The sequence below is a fragment of the Nelumbo lutea genome, chromosome 1, assembly GCF_056320005.1.
Source record: "Nelumbo lutea isolate HS-2025 chromosome 1, American lotus-T2T, whole genome shotgun sequence".
In the NCBI taxonomy this organism is placed as follows: Eukaryota; Viridiplantae; Streptophyta; class Magnoliopsida; order Proteales; family Nelumbonaceae; genus Nelumbo; species Nelumbo lutea.
In genome coordinates, this window is record NC_142684.1 from 213,195,957 (window position 1) to 213,216,697 (window position 20,741).

The following is a 20,741-nucleotide window of genomic DNA, read 5'->3' on the forward strand; positions in this document are numbered from 1 at the left end:
AAAGGACTAGTTATTTTTTTGAAAGGGTAAGGTAAATTATTCAAAGGAAAATAAGAAAACAGGAAAAATATACAAAAGATGTGGCTCAGATACAAACTGCCACAACTCAAGAGAGCCAAAACAAGAGACGATAAACAGGCTGACAAGATCTAGGCCCACAAGAACCCACAAGGGCCACAACCAAACAAAAGGGACAAATCCCCTACCCAAACCAAAAACAGAAGCACCCATAAAACCCAAAGAGCAGATATAAACCCCAAAAAGGCCTGGGCTGGCCACCACCAAAACCCAGTCCAGCTTGCCAAAAGAAAACAGCCATCGCACAGGGCCTTAACCCAATACGTTTCTGCATATTGTATGCCAAAAATTTCAAGTTTAAAGGCATTTTTATTTTTCTAAACATGTAACTATGTTCCTTTACACATAATACTGTTAGTGTTGAATTTACATGAACCCTTAAGAGTCTAGGAACATTTGGCAAAAGTAGAGAAGTTGGGACCATGGTTTTGAAAACTGGACCAGACCAGTTGACCCGGGAACCGTTTAGGCAACTGGTTCTGTTTCACCCTAAAACTGTTCGGGCAGTCGAACCATCAGCCTGTTGACCCAGAGAATAGTTTTCGGCCATTTTTTATTTTAATTAATTATTTTTTAAAATCAGAATGGGTTGTCTGTTTGAACCGGACTGTCAGACCGTTTGACCCAGGAACTGGTGGCCAAAATGGTTCTGTGTTCGGTCCAGTTTTTAAAACCTTTGTTGGGGCAACCCAAGACAAATCTGAACCCAAACCGAGCCCAGCCTGAACACTACCCAAAGTTTTAGGGTTGGGGGGGGGGGGTTCAACAACTCGGTTTGGGTTAGGGTTGACCTTAAGTCAACCTAACCTGGCCTGACTTGCACCCCTAATGGAAATCTACCAAAAATTTTCCCCTTCTTGCATCTTGGGAGGTAGTCTGTTGTAAACCAGTCTGACTTAGTACTATACTCGGTTGTTAGATCTTCCACCTCTCCCATTTGATCCTTCTTCAGCTGAGTCTGATCTCCTTGATCCTTCACCACCTTGAGCATCTCATGCACCACCTAACTTCATCTCCTGGGATACACAGAAACTTCCCAAAATTCATCAAAGAATCCACGCTTTCCTCTAATGGGCAGAGCCTAGAATAGTTGTCTTCAACCGAATTTTAATAATATATATTTTATTATATATTATAACATATAATCTATATTATATTATAAAATATATATTATGAAATTAAATTAAATTATATTATATATTAATATATATATATATATAATATTATATATTATATCTTACATATTATATATTACATATAATAATAGAATGCTCGGTTAATTCAGTTAACCGAATTTCTAATTCTAAAAACCAAAACCAAAAACTGAATGAATCAAAAACCAAAATTTTGGGTTTGGTTCAGTTTTAACCAAATAGTGCTCACCGCTAGGCTTAAAGAGTTTTTCAAACTCATGCCGACGATGGGTATATTGGGCTGTCCCTCATTGTCCATTCCAAACATCCAAACAAAGTCATTATGCCAAATTGAAGAAAAAAAAAAAAGAAAAATGGCTTAATATTCTTTTGTAGTACAAATTAAACAAAAAGAATGCTTCATCTGTAATTTCATTCCTGACGCAAGTGATTGAGATTAGTTGATAGTACCTTTCCATGCATTTGTTTTAGTGATTATAAGATGGGAAAGAAGACTCACATTGGAAACTCTGCATTAATGATCTTCTCGCTTGGGTTTGAGAAATTTAAAGGGAAAATACATAAAATATAAAATATATTTTAAATTCATACTGTTTTAGGCATCAAGCCAACACGAACATGGGATTCCCATTGATGGTGTGCGATTTAGTGCTCCCTGCTAGAGGACAGTTCAGTCATCATGTTGAGTAGGTTGGCTAGCCAAGTTGCAAAAAAAATGTCAAAGTACCTGGGGTGGGCACTCCAATGCTCAAGTCAGTGAAGAGCTTTAAGAGAGCTAGAGAATTGTGAGAGTTAAATCGCACGTACCTTCTTATATCAATGGATTACCTTTGTATAGTTGCAGGTTGTTGTGGACTTCACGTACTACATCTGAGATTTTTGGGGGAATGCAATTTATCGGCCCGTGATCATTGAAGGAAGTTCTAGCGGATAACGATGAGGCTTTACCCCAGAAGTGGGCGGTAGTGCGGTATGAAAGTCAATCCTTTCAGGAGATGTGATCATAGAGGAGTCAGAGAGGATAGGTCGCATGCAATGGAGGTCAGTTGCTATGTCATGCAGGTTGCTACCTAGACCTCAATTAGGTCAATGAGACCTCGGTGGGAGGTCACCCCTTATGCTAAGGTCCCTAGCCTAGTTCTGGCGAGGTGCACTAGGACAGCCCTAGACGAGGTGGTGGCGAGCGCTCTTCGAAGTGCGTGAGGTGCACCCAAGGTGAACCCAACCTTCTTGGCAAGGGCACGTGAATGTCTACGTGGCGCCGAGGTGTTATATAATGATTTGGAAGTGCCATGCATCGTAATATCATTGGAGGGCCAAATCACCCTTCATCAATTGCCCCCACTCCTGAGCCGAGGTCGGTTCGGTGAAGGGAGTAGTTTGTTGTAGGTCTCTGGCACAAAGTGACTTAGTTCAGCTGGTTTATTGGCATAGTCTCAGTTTATTCGCTCGAGCTGGAAGAATCTAAGGGCTGAATGCGACATTATGCAGGACATCTCCATCTTGACCATTGGGACGCATTAGTGAACTCATCAGCACGAGGAGAGGCGGAGCAGGCACTCCGAAGATATCCATGGAGCTAGGGATGTAGCCATTGAGGAGTTCCGTCATTTGCCTGAGTACCTCAAGAGTGGAGTTCGTCATGCCCGCCCTCAAGAAGGGCTTCAAATTGTGCTATTGTTTCCTCGGGTTGCTCCACTCACACAGATTTTGAGCGGTGTCCCTTAAGTTGGTCCTCGAGGGGGTGGCCGACGAGGTCGACCCTGAGCCCAAAACTGAGGTGGGGGATAGCGGAAAGGGTGACGAGAATGATGTCGACTAGGGTGCTGACGATGAGGACGATGGTGAGTAGTGTTTTCTAACTGTTGACCCTCTCTCTCTCTCTCTCTCTTTTATGTATCTCGAGCCTACATGCTAAGAGGATTGAGTTACCTTTTCTCTTGCTGAGGTGTTGCATGTTGAGGTGCGCTAAGCGTGGGTCGTTCAACTATTGCAGATGTGTTTCAAATAGGTTAGTTTGTGGGCGTTTTAATGCTAAAAGGTGGTCTAGCTTCCAATCCATGGATTTTCACTGAAGTGTGTGTATCGTGGGTCGGCTCTACTAGTTTGCCAATGCGGGTGGTCATCCGTGGATTTTTAGCCAAGGTGTGTGTGTCTCAGGTCAGCTAGACCAGTTCGTAGAAGCGGGTGGTCGTTAGGTGGGAGCTCAGTTGGTGGAGCTCTTGTTCCACATAGGTCAAAGCTGCAATGAGCCTTAGACGTAGTATCTACGCAAGTTGTCAATGTTCCATGCACGGGGGACTTGCCTCCCTTTGAGGGTTTCAAGCTCGTAGGTCCTAGGTCTTGTCACTTTGGTGATCCTTTAGGGGCCTTCCCAATTGGGTCCCTATTTCCTTGAGCCTAGCTCAGGCACCCTAACCTTCCTCAGCACCAGGTTGCCAGCTCAGAACTAGCATCTCTTAACTCGGGCATTATAGTACCGAGCTATCCTCTGTTGTTATGTGGTAGTCTGGATGTGTGCTAAATCTTGATCCTCTTTCACCAAGTTAAGGTTCATCCACAACTTGTCATCATTAGTCTCCTTGTCGTATGCTTTGGATCATAAGGTTGGTACCTCGCTTGGTAGGAATGACGATTTCTGTACCTATGTCAGGTTGAATGGTGTTTCATCGGTCTCCATCTTGATCGTTGTGCAATATGCCCATAAGACACTAGGCAACTCGTCCACCCACAAACCTTAGCTTGGGAGAGCCGAGCTTTGTTGGTCATCTTGGCTTGCCCATTTATTTGTTTGTTGGTGAGCTACCTGAAGGGATGAGAGATCCATCCCATGGACGCCCAAAGATTGTGGAATAAGAGGCGAATTTCAAAAAAAATTTCTCTCCCTTCAACTGGGAATCACATTCCCTATTTAGAAAATCATATTTTCAAGGATCATTCTTGAACCTTAAATTGAACCAGATCTGAACCAAAAGGAATAGGAGAGAATTATACTTGATACGGAGAAGTAATATCTCCCAACGAAGGTGTTCACGCCCAAGGAATGATCCAAAGACTGCTCCCACTGAAGATGACGCAATGCAGGATGGAGCAGAATCAGCAGTGTTCTTCCCCAAGAACTCTGTCCTTCGCAAGAATCAGTAGAATGGTACGTGAGCACAACTTCCTTTCAATCATTTCTCAAAGAACTGATGTCAAGATTCAATATTGACTTCTCCCACAACTGGAGATCGAACTGGCAAACAGGGCAGCAAGAACAGGGAGGCAGCAAGAGAGTATTCGCAAGGTGCAGAATTATCTCTTCTTGATTTCAGCACTAAAGAGGATCTGATGTATGTTTCCTAAAGGCTGCCGCCCCCTCCTTCTTTTTGTTAACTAAAAACATCAGCTCCTAATCCCATTAGGAGCTGCTTATCCAAATCATATTTGGATCAGCCTTCTCTTCTAGTGATAAGGATAAACCCTTATCTTATCTGCAGATTGGATTAGCTTTCTCCTAATCCCATTAGGAGATTTCTAGATCTGAATGTGTTCAGATCTGGACTCTCTGAGTGGATAGGATTAAGACCTTATCCTATTTGCTAATCCATCTCAGAATTTGCCTCTTTAATTAACTAAATAAATAGCCCAGTTCGAAATGGGATTTAGGCCCATTAAGCTTATGTGCTCACTTAACATTCTTAACTGCTGCCCAGTTGGGCTTCCTTGTATGGCGTGGGACCCAAGCATTGATCTACACATCAGCCACATGGGTTCGGCCCAGCTTTTGTTACAAGGCCTGGTTGAATACACTGTTAAAGACAATGCACCCCTTGAAACCCATTGAATGGGCTCTATGAGCCCAACACTTACCCTAAGTGGTCCCTGGGCCAAGCCACTTTGTAACACCCAGGGACTGTGGGCAGATGCAAGATTAGCCCATCAGGTATTATCCTCAATGGTCTTACACTTAACCTCTAAGCCCTTAATGATCATACACTGCCCGACAAGAGAGGACCTCTCCCTCGACTGCCAGGAACAGTGTTGCACTCTCCACTTATATGGATCCCGGGAATTAAAACCTTTTGCAAACATTTTATAAACCATAATATATATACTTTTATATTTCATATAAAATATACTTTGCAAAACAAATCTCAACGGTTGAAATCGGCTGCCGGCAGTCTTGGTTTCCAACAGTGAGAGTGCATCCCCGATCATTACCTTTGTCCGACAAAGGGGCTGATCCTGTCACTATGATCACCCACTCAGATGAATTCTCGGATTGTCCCAACATACCCAGGTTTTGACCCCCGCTAAGGATCTCACTGGTTGGTACATCCAAGACAGCCCGATCCGACACCTAGTGCAGTATCATAATCGAGTCTAGGGGTCGGGTGTAACTTTCCAGTTTTGCCCATCAATCTCCAAGGTCCAGGGCAATACTAGAAATCTGGTCTAGTTCAAAGATTCAATTAATCCTACACTGTATGTGCCTAGGGTCTCACCCTGGCAACTAAGACAGGCCACCCCAACCGACTTGGTGGCACCACAGTGTTAGCCTTGTAAGGATAGGTCTCCCCAGACCGACCCACTAGCTGAGAACATTCTAAACTAACACAAGTCTCATTAAGTGTCCAGTTTAAGGGCATTACACAGAAACATACCAAGGGAACATGAATCAAATATGCACTTTTATTCATTTACAATAAACTCATAAAGTACATCATTCTGATTGAAGCTAAGGGCATACAAAACTGTCTAACAGCTCCCACTTGCACTTAGGTCCAATCAGGTAGTATCCGGAGTCCCATGCTTTCCACGTGTTTCTCAAACACTTTCTGTGATAGTGGCTTTGTCAATGGGTCTGCTACATTTTCCGCTGACGCTACCTTCTGAATCAGGACGTCCCCTCTACCAACAATCTCCCGCAGTACGTGGTACTTCCTCTCGATGTGCTTCGACTTCGAGTGGGCTCGTGGCTCCTTAGCCTGAGCAATGGCTCCATTGTTGTCACACAACAATGGGATGGGTGATGTGTTGGACGGAACTACTCCCAACTCATGAATGAACTTCTTCATCCACACGGCTTCTTTGGCAGCCTCACTTGCGGCAATGTACTCGGCCTCAGTTTGCAGTGGACCCCTATTTGCTGCTTTTCCAACAAACAGCACACGATCGTATCGTGAAAACATATCCAGATGTAGACTTTCTATCATCTGGGTCTGACTGGAAATCGACATCTGTATACCCTTGGATCTGTAGTGAGCTACCGTCGAATACTAGACAAAACTCTTTTGTCCTTCGAAGGTGCTTAAGTATGTTTTTCACAGCAGTCCAATGCTCCTGCCCTGGGTTGGCTTGAAATCTGCTTACTACACTCACTGCCTGAGCTATGTCAGGATGAGTGCACAGCATGACATACATGATGCTCCCTACGGCTGAGGCATAAGGAACATCTTTCATGCCATCAATCTCCTCAGAAGTCTTGGGAGACATCTTCTTGGAGAGAGTGACTCCGTGCCTAAAAGGAACATTTCCTTTCTTGGAGTTTTTCATGCTGTATCTCTTGACTATTTTGTCAATATAAGCAGATTGGGATAATCCTATTATCCGCTTCGATCTATCTCTATAGAGTCAAAGACCCAGTATATAGGAGGCTTCTCCAAGATCTTTCATGGAGAATTGCTGTGATAGCCATACTTTCACCGTAGTTAACATACCTACATCATTCCCAATGAGTAGAATGTCATCTACATACAGAACCAAGAAGGTAATCTTATCTTCACTGTACTTCCTGTAAACACAGGGTTCATCCGGATTCTGCTCGAAGTCAAACGATTTGACAACAGAGTCAAAACGGGTGTTCCAACTTCTAGAAGCTTGCTTAAGCCCATAAATGGATCTATTAAGTTTACATACCATGTTTTCCTGACCTGCAGCAATGAAGCCTTGCGACTGCTGCATATAGATATCTTCAGTAAGATCTCCATTCAGGAATGCAGTTTTGACATCCATTTGCCAAATCTCATAATCATGGTATGCTGCTACAGCTAGCAGGATTCTAATAGATTTAAGCATGGCCACAGGCGAAAATGTTTCCTCATAATCGATGCCCTCTTTCTGAGTGTACCCTTTGGCCACCAGACGAGCCTTGAAGGTCTCAACCTTACCATCGGGGCCCTTCATCCTCTTGTAAATCCATTTGCAACCGATTGCTTTTACCCTGGAGGGCGGATCTATTAGAGTCCAGACTCCATTGGTCTCCACTGAGTCCATCTCCGCTCTCATGGCCTCCACCCACTTCTGGGAATCTATGTCCAACATAGCTTCCGTGTAAGTCACGGGATCCTCCTCACTAGTCAAAGTTTCCACTAGGCAACTATCCTGGTCATAACCATAACGGACTGGTGGCCTGGATACCCGAGTGGATCTTCTAGGTTGGTCACTAGTTGGAACTTGTGAGACATCTCCCACTGCTCCTGAGCTCTCCTCATCAAGAACAACTTCCTGACGATGGGTGTCTAGGATATAGTCGGTTTCCAAGAATTGCCCATTACGACTTCATAACACTTTCTACTCACTTGGGTCATAGAATAGGTAACCTACAGAGCCTTTTGGGTAGCCTACAAATAGGCAACGACTGGTCTTGAATTCCAACTTGTCTGCACTCATTCTTTTAACGTGTGCTGGACAACCCCAAATCTTCAAGTGTCTGACACTTGGTTTCTTTTCGGTCCAAAGTTCATATGGAGTATTCGGAACCGATTTGGCTGGAACCCGATTCAGCACATAAATCGCAGTTTCTAATGCGTAACCCCAAAATGATGTGGGTAACTCTGAGTGTATGAGAAGCGACCGGACCATATCCAATAAGGTCCTATTCCTCCTCTCCGAAACACCGTTAAGTTGTGGTGTAGCAGGAGGAGCTAATTGTGATACTATTCCATTGTCCTTTAAGTAGTCCCTGAATTCGTCAGAGAGATATTCGCCACCTCGATCTGATCGAATGGCTTTAATTTCTCTCCCTAACTGTTTCTCGACCTCTTGTCTAAATTCTTTGAACTTTTCAAAGGATTCAGACTTGTGTCTCATTAGGTATACGTAACCATATCGTGAAAAATCATCTGTGAAGGTGATGAAATACACGTGTTGATTTCGTGTCCTAACACTCAGGGGACCATATACATCAGTATGTATTAGGTCAAGTGTGCCTGTACATCTTTTAGGCTTACCGTTAAATGGCCGTTTCGTCATCTTGCTTTGTAGGCAAGGCTCACAAGTGGGAAGATCTTCTATAGTTAGAAAATCCAAAGGACCATCATTTACCAACCTTGTGATTCGGTCAACACCGATGTGGCCAAGTCGGTAATACCACAGACACGTGGGATTAACTGTATCACGGGCTCTCTTCTTCGGGATTTCAGCCGACGTAGTTTCGGTTATGTTAGTTTCTAGAGAAGGATGTAGAACATAGAGACCGTTCTCCAGTTCCCCGTATGCGATGAATCTGTTGTTTCTTTTAATAGTAATCGTATTATTAAAGAAGACGGAATAACCATCTGCACACAGTTTTGAGACAGAAATCAAATTTCTCCTTAAATTTTGCACATAAAGACAGTCTTTCAGTACAATTGTTCATTCTCTAAAAATTAACTCCACGGTTCCTATGGCTGCGACTGCAACAGTTGCAGTAGTCCCCAAGTAGAGTGTGACTTCTCCTTCACTCAACCTTCTGCTTACCTTGAACCCCTGCAGTGAGTTACACGCATGAGTTGAAGCCCCAGAGTCAATACACTAGGACGTAAAAGCTACCAACAAATTGGTTTCTATAACACAAGTTTTGAAGTTACCTTTCTTGGATTCCAGGTAGGCAGGACAATTTCTTTTCTAGTGGCCGGTCTTCTTGCAGAAGTGACAGGCATCCGATGCTTTGTCTTTCTTCTGCTTTTTGCTCTTAGTGGCTTTCTTCTGAGGCTTCTTTACCTTCCTCTTTCTCTTGCCTGTCTTAACAGCTTCAACAAGCATGGCTACAGGCTTATCATTTCTAATCAGTTCTTCAGCTCTTTGCAACATATTGCTGAGCTCTTGCAAGCTGACATTCAGCTTGTTCATGTTATAGTTCATGATGAATGGATTAAAGGAAGGAGGCAAAGAGTTAAGGATAGCATCTATCTGGGTTGCAATGTCCAGCCCGGATCCAAGAGCCTCCAGTTCGTTGATGTATCCCATCATCCGAAGACAATGGTCGTGAATTTGTTGACCCTTGGAATTTGTGCGGTCATGAACTGTTTCAAGACCTTTTGTCGAGTAGAACGATTCTGCTCTTCATACATTGCCTGTGACTGTCCAATATGTCTTTGGCAAGTTCGATCTGATCGAACTGCCTCTGTATCCGGGGCAGGATTCTTTGCCACTTTGTCCAACTTTTCACAAGCTAGGACCAGCATAAGGTTCCTGTACCAGTCAGCATAGTTTGGGCCCTTCAACTTGTTGTCATCAAGCAGTTTTGCAAAAGATCCGTTTGCCATTTTCTGATAAAAGAGCAAACATCAGTCCACAACCTAATTTGATTCATGTTCATTTCATAGATATGGATTTTAATCTACGATCCATTTCCATTTATTCGTCTCTGAGATTTCCCTCCTTTCTCAGTGACGGAGACTACGGGTTGTCTCTGGAAATATGGGAAATCACATAGGGTGCATGGAGCCAACTGTTTCAGCTGCATAACCCCACCACCTTTCTGTGAAGGATCATATCCACTCATCATATGAGTTTTCCCTTTGGCCCCTATCAGACAAGGTTCAGAGCCGTTTTCTGGTAAACCTTTCTGTCCAGTGAGTGCTTACCCATCATATTCGTGAACGCCAAGGTACCGTGAGAGAGTTCCCATTTTCTGGTGAAGCCCCTCCCACATCGGTCTATGACGCCCCTATCATCTTATGAAACATTCAGACAAGCCCAACAGCAAATTGATAGCCCATTTTCTGGTGCCTTTAGAGAGTTCATCATATGAATCTCCCTATCACATGCACTCATATTAGCTGGAGGGAACAAAATTACGCCCTAGTTTGATTTAGGTCAAACCAAAGTGGCTCCCACTGACTTTCATAAAGCCAGATTTCAGTGGGCCTTAAATCGGCTAGGGTTCCGCACGTGACCTTTTGATGAGGTGTGGGGCCCACCACTGAGGGAAGTCATCCAATGACAAAAAGGGACACCATGGCAATGATGTGCATTCAGCCATGGTGTGCGCAAGAGCCACTGTCGAATGAGCATGGGCCAAGTACTTATGGCCCATGTACGCAGCACATCACACATCCATACATCTCATGCAGGGATAAATTGATCCAATCAATTAATTATCTGTAAGGCCCGTTGGAAGCCCGTTAAAATTTCATAATATTAACCATTAATATTATCTAGGTATATGGGTTGAATTAGGGTTACCCAGTTCGGCCCATATAGCTTTATCCTTTAAAATGGGCTTTTGTAGTTTTAACTACTTAAAACTGGGCCTTTACAGGCTGGGCCGAATTAACCATTTAATTAAATATCAATCCTTAGGCCCATTAGTGGGAAATTAGGGCTGACTTTTTGCCTTGATTAAACCCTAGAATTGGTCCAAACAGTTCCAATCTTGGTTCGAATGGGTCTAAGGTTTGATTTTTAATTAAATCCTTAATTCAAGAAAATAATATGAAATTAAATACTGATAAAAGAAAAACAAGAATCAGTCAATCAGGGCTGTTCGCACAATCCATCCTGCAAAACAGAGGTTAGATCACAGAATGCAGTTTCACAAATTGCAAATCGCAGATAGCGTTTCTCCCATCTACGAAATCTCCTCTGCGAAATCTCCTTTTCTGCACCTCCATCTTCGATCCAAAATAAAAATAAATAGAAATCCTATTTCTATTAATAATTACATCAGATCGAATACCTATACATTGAGTCTAGAAAAAAAAAAATTATTTACAGACCAAAATTAATTCAAGAACTGCAAAATCGCAGGTTCCCTGCGCAAACCAAGAATTCGATCTCCTCTTGTACGAACGTCCCATAAATCAAGAAAATCATAAAGAACAATTCTAAATAATAATCAGATTTATTTAAAAATAATTTCAGATTATTTGCCCATCTGTTTTGGGAACAAATTTCCCAAAACCCATATCTGCGCAAATGGGGTAGAACACTTTCTGCCCATTTGCGCAGGTTCAGATCTGAAACAAGATGGTTCAAGATTTGAACCATGGCTCTGATACCACTGACGGGATGAGAGATCCATCCCATGGACGCCCAAAGATTGCGGAATAAGAGGCGAATTTCAAAAAAAATTTCTCTCCCTTCAACTGGTAATCACATTCCCTATTTAGAAAATCATATTTTCAATGATCATTCTTGAACCTTAAACTGAACCAGATCTAAACCAAAAGGAATATGAGAGAATTATACCTGATACGGAGAAGTAATATCTCCCAACGAAAGTGTTCACGCCCAAGGAAGGATCCAAAGACTGCTCCCACTGAAGATGGCGCAGTGCAAGATGGAGCAGAATCAGTAGTGTTCTTCCCCAAGAACTCTGTCCTTCGCAAGAATCAGTAGAATGGTACGTGAGCACAACTTCCTTTCAATCATTTCTCAAAGAACTGATGTCAAAATCCAATATTGATTTCTACCACAACTTTAGATCGAACTGGCAAACAGGGTGGCAAGAACAGGGAGGTGGCAAGAGAGTATTCGCAGGGTGCAGAATTCTCTCTTCTTGATTTCAGCACTAAAGAGGATCTGATGTATGTCTCCTAAAGGCTGCCGCCCCCTCCTTCTTTTTGTTAACTAAAAAGATAAGCTCATAATCTGCAGATTGGATTAGCTTTCTCCTAATGCCATTAGGAGGTTTCTAGATCTGAATCACATTCAGATATGGACTCTCTGAGTGGATAGGATTAAGACCTTATCCTATTTGCTAATCCATCTCAGAATTCGCCCATTTAATTAACTAAATAAATAGCCCAGTTCGAAATGGGCTTTAGGCCCATTAAGCTTATGTGCTCACTTAACCTTCCTAACTGCTGCCCAGTTGGGCTTCCTTGTATGGCATGGGACCCAAGCATTGATCTACACATCAGCCACATGGGTTCGGCCCAGCCTTTGTTACAAGGCCTGGTCGAATACACTGTTAAAGACAGTGCACCCCTTGAAACCCATCGAATGGGCTCTATGGGCCCAACACTTACCCTAAGTGGTCCTTGGGCCAAGTCACCTTGTAACACCCAGGGACTGTGGGCAAATGCAAGATTAGCCCATTAGGTATTATCCTCAATGGTCTTACACTTAACCTCTCAGCCCTTAATGATCATACACTGCCTGACAAGAGAGGACCTCTCCCTCGACTGCTAGAAGCAGTGTTGCACTCTCCACTTATATGGATCCCGGGAATTAAAACCTTTTGCAAACATTTTAGAAACCATAATATATATACTTTTATATCTCATATAAAATATACTTTGCAAAACAAATCTCAACGGTTGAAATCGGCTGCCGACAGTCTTGGTTTCCAACAGTGCCTTTTGGACTAGCACTCTACCCCGCCCCCCCCCCCCCCAAGTCTCTACTGCAAAGATCTTTATGTATCTCTTGTAGCACTTGGTTTTCCTCGATAGGCCGTAAGTAGCGTAGGTAGGGGAGCATGAATGGCCTTCTATATAGTTGCTTGTCAATTAGTACATGGCGAGTTGACTGCCGCTCAACACTGTATCGCGTTATGGTTTGGTAGTAGGGTCCCATGCTGCAGATAATTAATGAGCGGATCCATCTATCTCGACTTTGCTACTAGGATAGGAACAACTCTTTTGCTACATTCTCTATGCTTGGGTGCAACATGTCTTCTATATATACGGTCCTTTGAGTTGTGCCCGTCGCACCATCCAGCGTAGAAAGCACATCGACCTCGGTGTTCTTGGATCTCGGAATTTGCTGGATATACCAGGAATGGAAGTTCGGAAGGAGCTCTCTAAGGTTGGCCCAATAAGTCAACATGGTGGGCTCCTGAGCCTCATATTGCCTGTTCATTCGGTTAACTACTAAATGGGAGTCGTTGTTAGACAGTTTTGAATGCCCTTAGCTTCAATCAGAATGATGTACTTTATGAGTTTATTGTAAATGAATAAAAGTGCATATTTGATTCATGTTCCCTTGGTATGTTTCTGTGTAATACCCCTAAACAGGACACTTAATGAGACTCGTGTTAGTTTAGAATGTTCACAGCTAGTGGGTCGGTCTGGGGAGACCTTTCCTGACAAGGCTGACACTGTGGTGCCACCAAGTCGGTTGGGGTGGCCTGTCTCAGCTGCCAGGGTGAGACCTTAGGCACATACAGTGTAGGATTAATTGAATCTATGAACTGGACCAGATTTTCAGTATTGCCCTGGACTTTGGAGATTGATGGGCAAAACTGAAAAGTTACACCCAACCCCTAGACTCAATTATGATACTGCACTAGGTGTCGGATTGGGTTGTTTTTGATATATCAATCAGTGAGATCCTTAGCAGGGGTCAAAACCTGGGTATATTGGGACAGTCTGAGAATTCATCTGAGTGAGTGATCATAGTGATAGGATCAGCCCCTTTGTCGGACAAAGGTAATGAACGAGGATGCACTCTCTGTGATGGAAACCAAGACTGCCGGTAGCCGATTTCAATTGTTGAGATTTTGTTTTGCATTATATATATATATGCTATGTTTCGAAATGATTTGCAAAAGGTTTTAATTCTCAAGATCCATGTAATCAGAGAGTGCAACATTGTTCATTGCAGCTGAGGGAGAGGTCCTCTATTGTCGGGCAGTGAATGACCATTATGGGCTGATAGGTTAAGTGTAAGACCATTGAGGATAATACCTGGTGGGCTAATCTTGCATCTGCCCACAGTCCCTGCGTGTTACAAGGTGGCTTGTCCCAGGGACCACTTAGGGTAAGTGTTGGGCCCATAGAGCCCATAAGATGGGTTTCAGGGGGTGCACTGTCCATAACAGTGTATTCGGCCAGGCCTTGTAACAAAGGCTAGGCTCAACCCATGTGGCTGATGTGTAGATCAATGTTTGGGTCCACGCCATACAAGGAAGCCCAACTGGGCAACAGTTTGGAAGACTAAGTGAGTACATAACCTTAATTGGGCCTTAAGCCCATTTCGAACTGGGCTGATTTGATCAGTCAATTAAAATGGGCGAATTCTAAGGTGGATCAGTTCATAGGATTGGGCATAGACCCTGTCCACTTAGAGAGTCCAAGATCTAAATAAGATTTAGATCTGAAAGCCTCCTAATTAGATTAGGAGATGACTGATCTGATCTGTAGATAAGATAAGGGTTTTTCCTTATCACTTAAAGGGACTTCTAATCCAAATATAATTTGGATCAGCAACTCCTAATAGGATTAAGAGCTGATTCCTTTAAATTTATAAACGGAGGAGGGGGGCGGCAGCCTTTAGATATGCAACCCAAAATCTCTTGTCTTCACAGCTGGAATCACAAGAAGAGAGAATTCTGCACCATACGAAATCTCTCTTGCTGCCTCCTTCCTACCGCCGCCATTATCTCCAGTTCTTGGGAGAAATCAAGATCTGGTATTGATATCAATCTTTTGGGAAAAGATTGATTGGAGTTGTACTCACAAGCCATCCAGTTGATTCTTGCAAAAGGTCAAGTTCTTTTGAAGAACATCGCTGATTCTGCTCCATCCTGCATTGCGCCATCTTTAGTGGGAGCAGAGCAGTCTTTGGATCCTTCCTTGGGCGTGAACACCTCCATTGGGAGATATTATTTCTCCGTATCAGGTACGTCCTCCCTCATACTCCTTTTGGTTCATATCTGGTTTGGTTAATGGTTCAAGATTGATCATTGAAAAATATGTTTTTCTAAAATAGGGAATTCGATTCCCTACAAAGATGGGAGGAATTTTTGAAATTCGCCCAGTCCATTTCGCAAGATTTAGGCGTCCATGTGATGAATATCCTATCCCTTCAGTGGTATCAGAGTCAGGTTCAAATCTTGAACCAATTTGCTTCAGATCTGAACCTGCGCAAATGGGCAGAAGGCGTTCTACCCGATTTGCGCAGATATGGGTTTTGGGAAATTTGTTCCCAAAATTAATGGGCGGACAATCTGAAATTAATTTTATATAAATCTGATTATTATTTAGAACCGTTCTTTATGATTTTCTTGATTTATGGGTTGTTCGTACAGGAGGAGATCGAAATCTTGATTTGCGTAGGGAACCTGTGATTTTGTAGTTTTTGGATTGCTTTATTACATTTGGTCTGTAAAATATATATATTTTTATTTTTTCGACTAAATGTATAGGTATTTGATTTGATGTAATTATTAATAGAAATAGGATTTCTATTTATTTTATTCTTGGATCGGAGATGGTGGCGCAGAAAAGGAGATTTCGCAGAGGAGTTTTCGCAGATGGGAGAATTACAATATGGGATTTGCAGTTTATGAAACTGCAAACTGTTATCTAACCTCTGTTTTGCAGGATGGATTGTGCGAACAACCGTGTTTGACTGATTCTTGATTTTCTTTTATCAGTATTTAATTTCATATTATTTTCTTGAATTAAATATTTAATTAAAGATCAAACCCTAGACCCATTCGAACCAAGATTGGTTCAAACTGTTTGGATCGAATTTAGGGTTTAGTCAAGGCTGAAAGTCAGCCCTAATTTTCCTACTAATGGGCATGAGGATTGATATTTAATTAAATGGTTAATTCGGCCAAACCCATAAAGGCCCAGTTTTAAATAGTTAAAACTGCTAAAAGCCCACTTAACACATAAAGCTATATGGGCTGAACCTTTTGACCCACATGAGATGTATGGATGTGTGATGTGCTACGTACATGGACCATAAGTGCTTGGCCCATGCCCAATTGACAGTGGCTCTTGCACACACCATGGCTGAATGCACATCGATGCCATGGTGTCCCTTTTGGTCATTGAATGGCCTCCCTCAGTGGTGGGCCCCACACCTCATCAAGAGGTTACGTGCGACGTCCTAACCGATTTAGGCCCACCGAAATCTGGCTTTATGAAAGTTAGTGGGAGCCACCTTGGTTTGACCTAGATCAAACTAGGGCGTAATTAACTGTTCCCTCCAGCTAATATGAGTGCATGTGATAGGGAGTTTCATATGATGAACTTTCTAAAGGCCTTCCATCATTAACATGAGGATGGGTCATTCAGTAATGAGGAAACACACTAGAAAATGGCTATCCATTTGCTGTTGGGCTTGTCTGAGTGTTTAATAAGATGATAGGGGTGTCATAGACCGATGTGGGAGGGGTTTCACCAGAAAATAGGAACTCTCTCACGGTACCTTGGCGTTCACGAATATGATGGGTAAGCACTCACTGGACAGAAAGTTTACCTGAAAACGACTCTAAACCTTGTCTGACAGAGGCCAAAGGGAAAACTCATATGATGAGTGGATATGATCCTTCACAGAAAGGTGGTGGGGTTATGCAGCTGAAACAGTTGGCTCCATGCACCATATGTGATTTCCCACATTTCTAGAGACAACCCGTAGTCTCTGTCACTGAGAAAGGAAGGAAATCTCAGAGATGAATAAATGAAAATGGAGCGTAGATTAAAATCCATATCTATGTAATGAACATGAATCAAATTAGGTTGTGGACTAATATTTGCTCTTTTATCAGAAAATGGCAAACGGATCATTTGCAAAGCTTCTTGATGACAACAAGCTTAAGGGCCCAAACTATGCCGACTGGTACAGGAACCTTATACTGGTCCTAGCTTCTGAAAAGATAGACAAAGCGACAAAGAATCCTGCCCTGGAGCGTCTGACCGATGGGGCTTCTGAGGCCCGAAGGAGAGACTATCAGGAATGTGAGGAGAAAAACTCCCTTGCCTGGTGTTACATCATTGCCTCCTTGGACAACCCAATACAGAGGCAGTTCATGACCATTGTCTTCGGATGATGGAATACATTAACGAACTGGAGGCTCTTGGATACGGGCTGGACCTTGCGACCCAGATAGATGCTATCCTTAATTTTTTGCCCTCTTCCTTTAATCTATTCATTATGAACTATAACATGAACAAGCTGAATGTTAGCTTGCAAGAGCTCGGCAATATGTTGCAAAGAGCTGAAGAACTGATTAGAAATGATGAGCCTGTAGCCATGCTTGTTGAAGCTGGTAAGACAGGCAAGAGAAAGAGGAAGGCAAAGAAGCCTCAGAAGAAAGCCACTAAGAGCAAGAAGCAGAAGAAAGACAAAGCATCGGATGCCTGTCACTTCTGCAAGAAGATCGGCCATTGGAAAAGGAATTGTCCTGCCTACCTGGAATCCAAGAAAGGTAACTTCGAAACTTGTGTTATAGAAACCAATCTGTTGGTAGCTTCTGCGTCCTGGTGTATTGATTCCGGGGCTTCAACTCATGCGTGTAATTCACTATAGGGGTTCAAGGTAAGCAGAAGGCTGAGTGAAGGAGAAGCCACACTCTACTTGGGGACTACTGCAACTGTTGCAGCTGCGGCCATAGGAACCGTGGAGTTATCCTTTAGAGAAGGAACTATTGTACTAAGAGATTGTCTTTATGTACAAAATTTAAGGAGAAATTTGATTTTTGTCTCAAAACTGTGTGCAGATGGTTATTCTGTCTTCTTTAGTAATATGATTACTATTAAAAGAAATAACAGATTCATCGCATATGGGGAATTGGAAAATGGTCTCTATGTTCTACATCCTTCTCTAGAAACGTACATAACCGAAACTACGTCGGCTGGAATCCCCAAGAAGAGAGCCCGTGATACAGTTAATCTCACGTGTCTGTGGCATTACCGACTTGGTCACATCGGTGTTGACCGAATCACAAGGTTGGTAAATGATGGTCATTTGGATTTTCTAACTGTAGAAGATCTTCCCACTTGTGAGTCTTGCCTATAAGGCAAGATGATGAAACGACCATTTAACGGTAAGCATGAAAGATGTACAGACACACTTGACCTAATACATACTGATGTATGTGGTCCTCTGAGTGTTAGAACATGAAATCAACACGTGTATTTCACCACCTTCATAGATGATTTTCACGATATGGTTATGTGTACCTAATGAGACACAAGTCTGAATCCTTTGAAAAGTTCAAAGAATTTAGACAAGAGGTCGAGAAACAGTTAGGGAGAGAAATTAAAGCCCTTCGATTAGATTGAGGTGACGAGTATCTCTCTAACGAATTCAAGGATTACTTAAAGGACAATTGAATATGGTCCGGTCGCTTCTCATACACCCAGAGTTACTCACATCCTTTTGGGGTTACGCATTAGAAATTGCGATTTACATGCTGAATCGGGTTCCAACCAAATCGGTTCCGAATACTCCATATGAACTTTGGACCGGAAAGAAACCAAGTGTTAGACACTTGAAGATTTGGGTTGTCCAGTACACGTTAAAAGAACGAGTGCAGACAAGTTAGAATCGAAGACCAGCCGTTGCCTATTTGTAGGCTACTCAAAAGGCTCTATAGGTTATCTATTCTATGACCCAAGTGAGCAGAAAGTGTTCTGCAATTAAAATGCATAATTCTTGGAAATCGATTACATCCTGGACACCCATCGTCAGGAAGTTGTTCTTGATGAGGAGAGCTCAGGAACAGTGGGAGATGTCCCACAAGTTCTAGGTAGTGACAAACCTAGAAGATCCACTCGGGTATCTAGGCCACCAGTCCGTTATGGTTATGACCAAGATAATTACCTAGTGGAAACCTTGACTAGTGATGAGGATCTCGTGACTTACACGGAAACTATGTTGGACATAGATTCCTTGAAGTGGGTGGAGGCCATGAGAGCAGGGATGGATTCAATGGAGTCTAGACTCTAGTAGATCCACCCTCCAGGGTAAAAGCAATCGGTTGCAAATGGATTTACAAGAGGAAGAAGGGCCCCGATGGTAGGCTTGAGACCTTCAAAGCTCATCTGGTGGCGAAAAGGTACACTCAGAAAGAGGGCATCGATTATGAGGAAACCTTTTCGCCTGTGGCCATGCTTAAATCCATTAGGATCCTGCTAGTTGTAGCAGCAGACCATGATTATGAGATTTGGCAAATGGATGTGAAAACTACATTGCTGAATGAAGATCTTACTGAAGATATCTATATGCAGCAGCCACAATGCTTCATTGCTGCAGGTCAGGAAAACATGGTATGTAAACTTAATAGATCCATTTATAGACTTAAGCAAGCTTTTAGAAGTTGGAACATCCGTTTTGACTTTGCTGTCAAATCATTTGATTTCGAGTAGAATCTGGATGAACCCTATGTCTACAGGAAGTATAGTGGAGATAAGGTTACCTTCTTGGTTCTGTATGTAGATGACATTCTACTCATTGGGAATGATGTAGGAATGTTAACAACGGTATAAGTATGGCTTTCATAGCAATTCTCCATGAAAGATCTTGGAGAAGCTCTATATACTGGGTCTTCGACTCTATAGAGATAGATCGAAGCGGATAATAAGACTATCCCAATTTGCTTACGTTGACAAAATAGTCAAAAGATACTGCATGGAGAATTCCAAGAAAAGAAATGTTCTTTTCAAGCACGGAGTCACTCTCTCCAAGAAGATGTATTCCAAGAAGATGTATTCCAAGACTTCTGAGGAGATTGATGGCATGAAAGATGTTCTCTATGCCTCTGCCGTAGGAAGCATCATGTATGCCATGCTGTGCACTCGTCCTGACATTGCTCAAGCGGTGTGTGTAGTAAGCAGATTTCAGGCCAACCCAAGGCATGAGCACTGGATTGCTGTGAAAAACATACTTAAGTACTTTCGAAGGACAAAAGAATTTTGTCTAGTATTCAATGGTAGCTCACTACAGATCCAAGGGTATACAGATGCCGATTTCCAGTCAGATCCAAATGATAGAAAGTCTACATCTGGATATGTTTTCACGATAGGATCGTGTGCTATTTGCTGGAAAAGTAGAAAATAAGGGTCCACTACAGACTCCATGACCGAGGCCGAGTACATTGCTGCAAGTGGGGCTACCAAAGAAGTCGTGTGGATGAAGAAGTTCATTCTCGAGTTGGGAGTAGTTTTGTCCAGCACATCACCCATCCCATTGTTGTTTGAAAACAATGGAGCCATTGCTCAGGCTAAGGAGCCACGAGCCCACTCGAAGTCGAAGCACATCGAGAGGAAGTACCACGTACTATGGGAGATTGTTGGTAGAGGGGACGTCCTGATTCAGGAGGTAGTGTCAGCGGAAAATGTAGTAGACCCATTGACGAAGTCAATATCACAGAAAGTGTTTGAGAAACACGTTGAAAGCATGGGACTCCGGTTTGTACCTGATTGGACCTAAGTGCAAGTGGGAGCTGTTAGACAGTTTTGTATGCCCTTAGCTTCAATCAGAATGATGTACTTTATGAGTTTATTATAAATGAATAAAAGTGCATATTTGATTCATGTTCCCTTGATATGTTTCTATGTAATACCCTTAAATTAGACA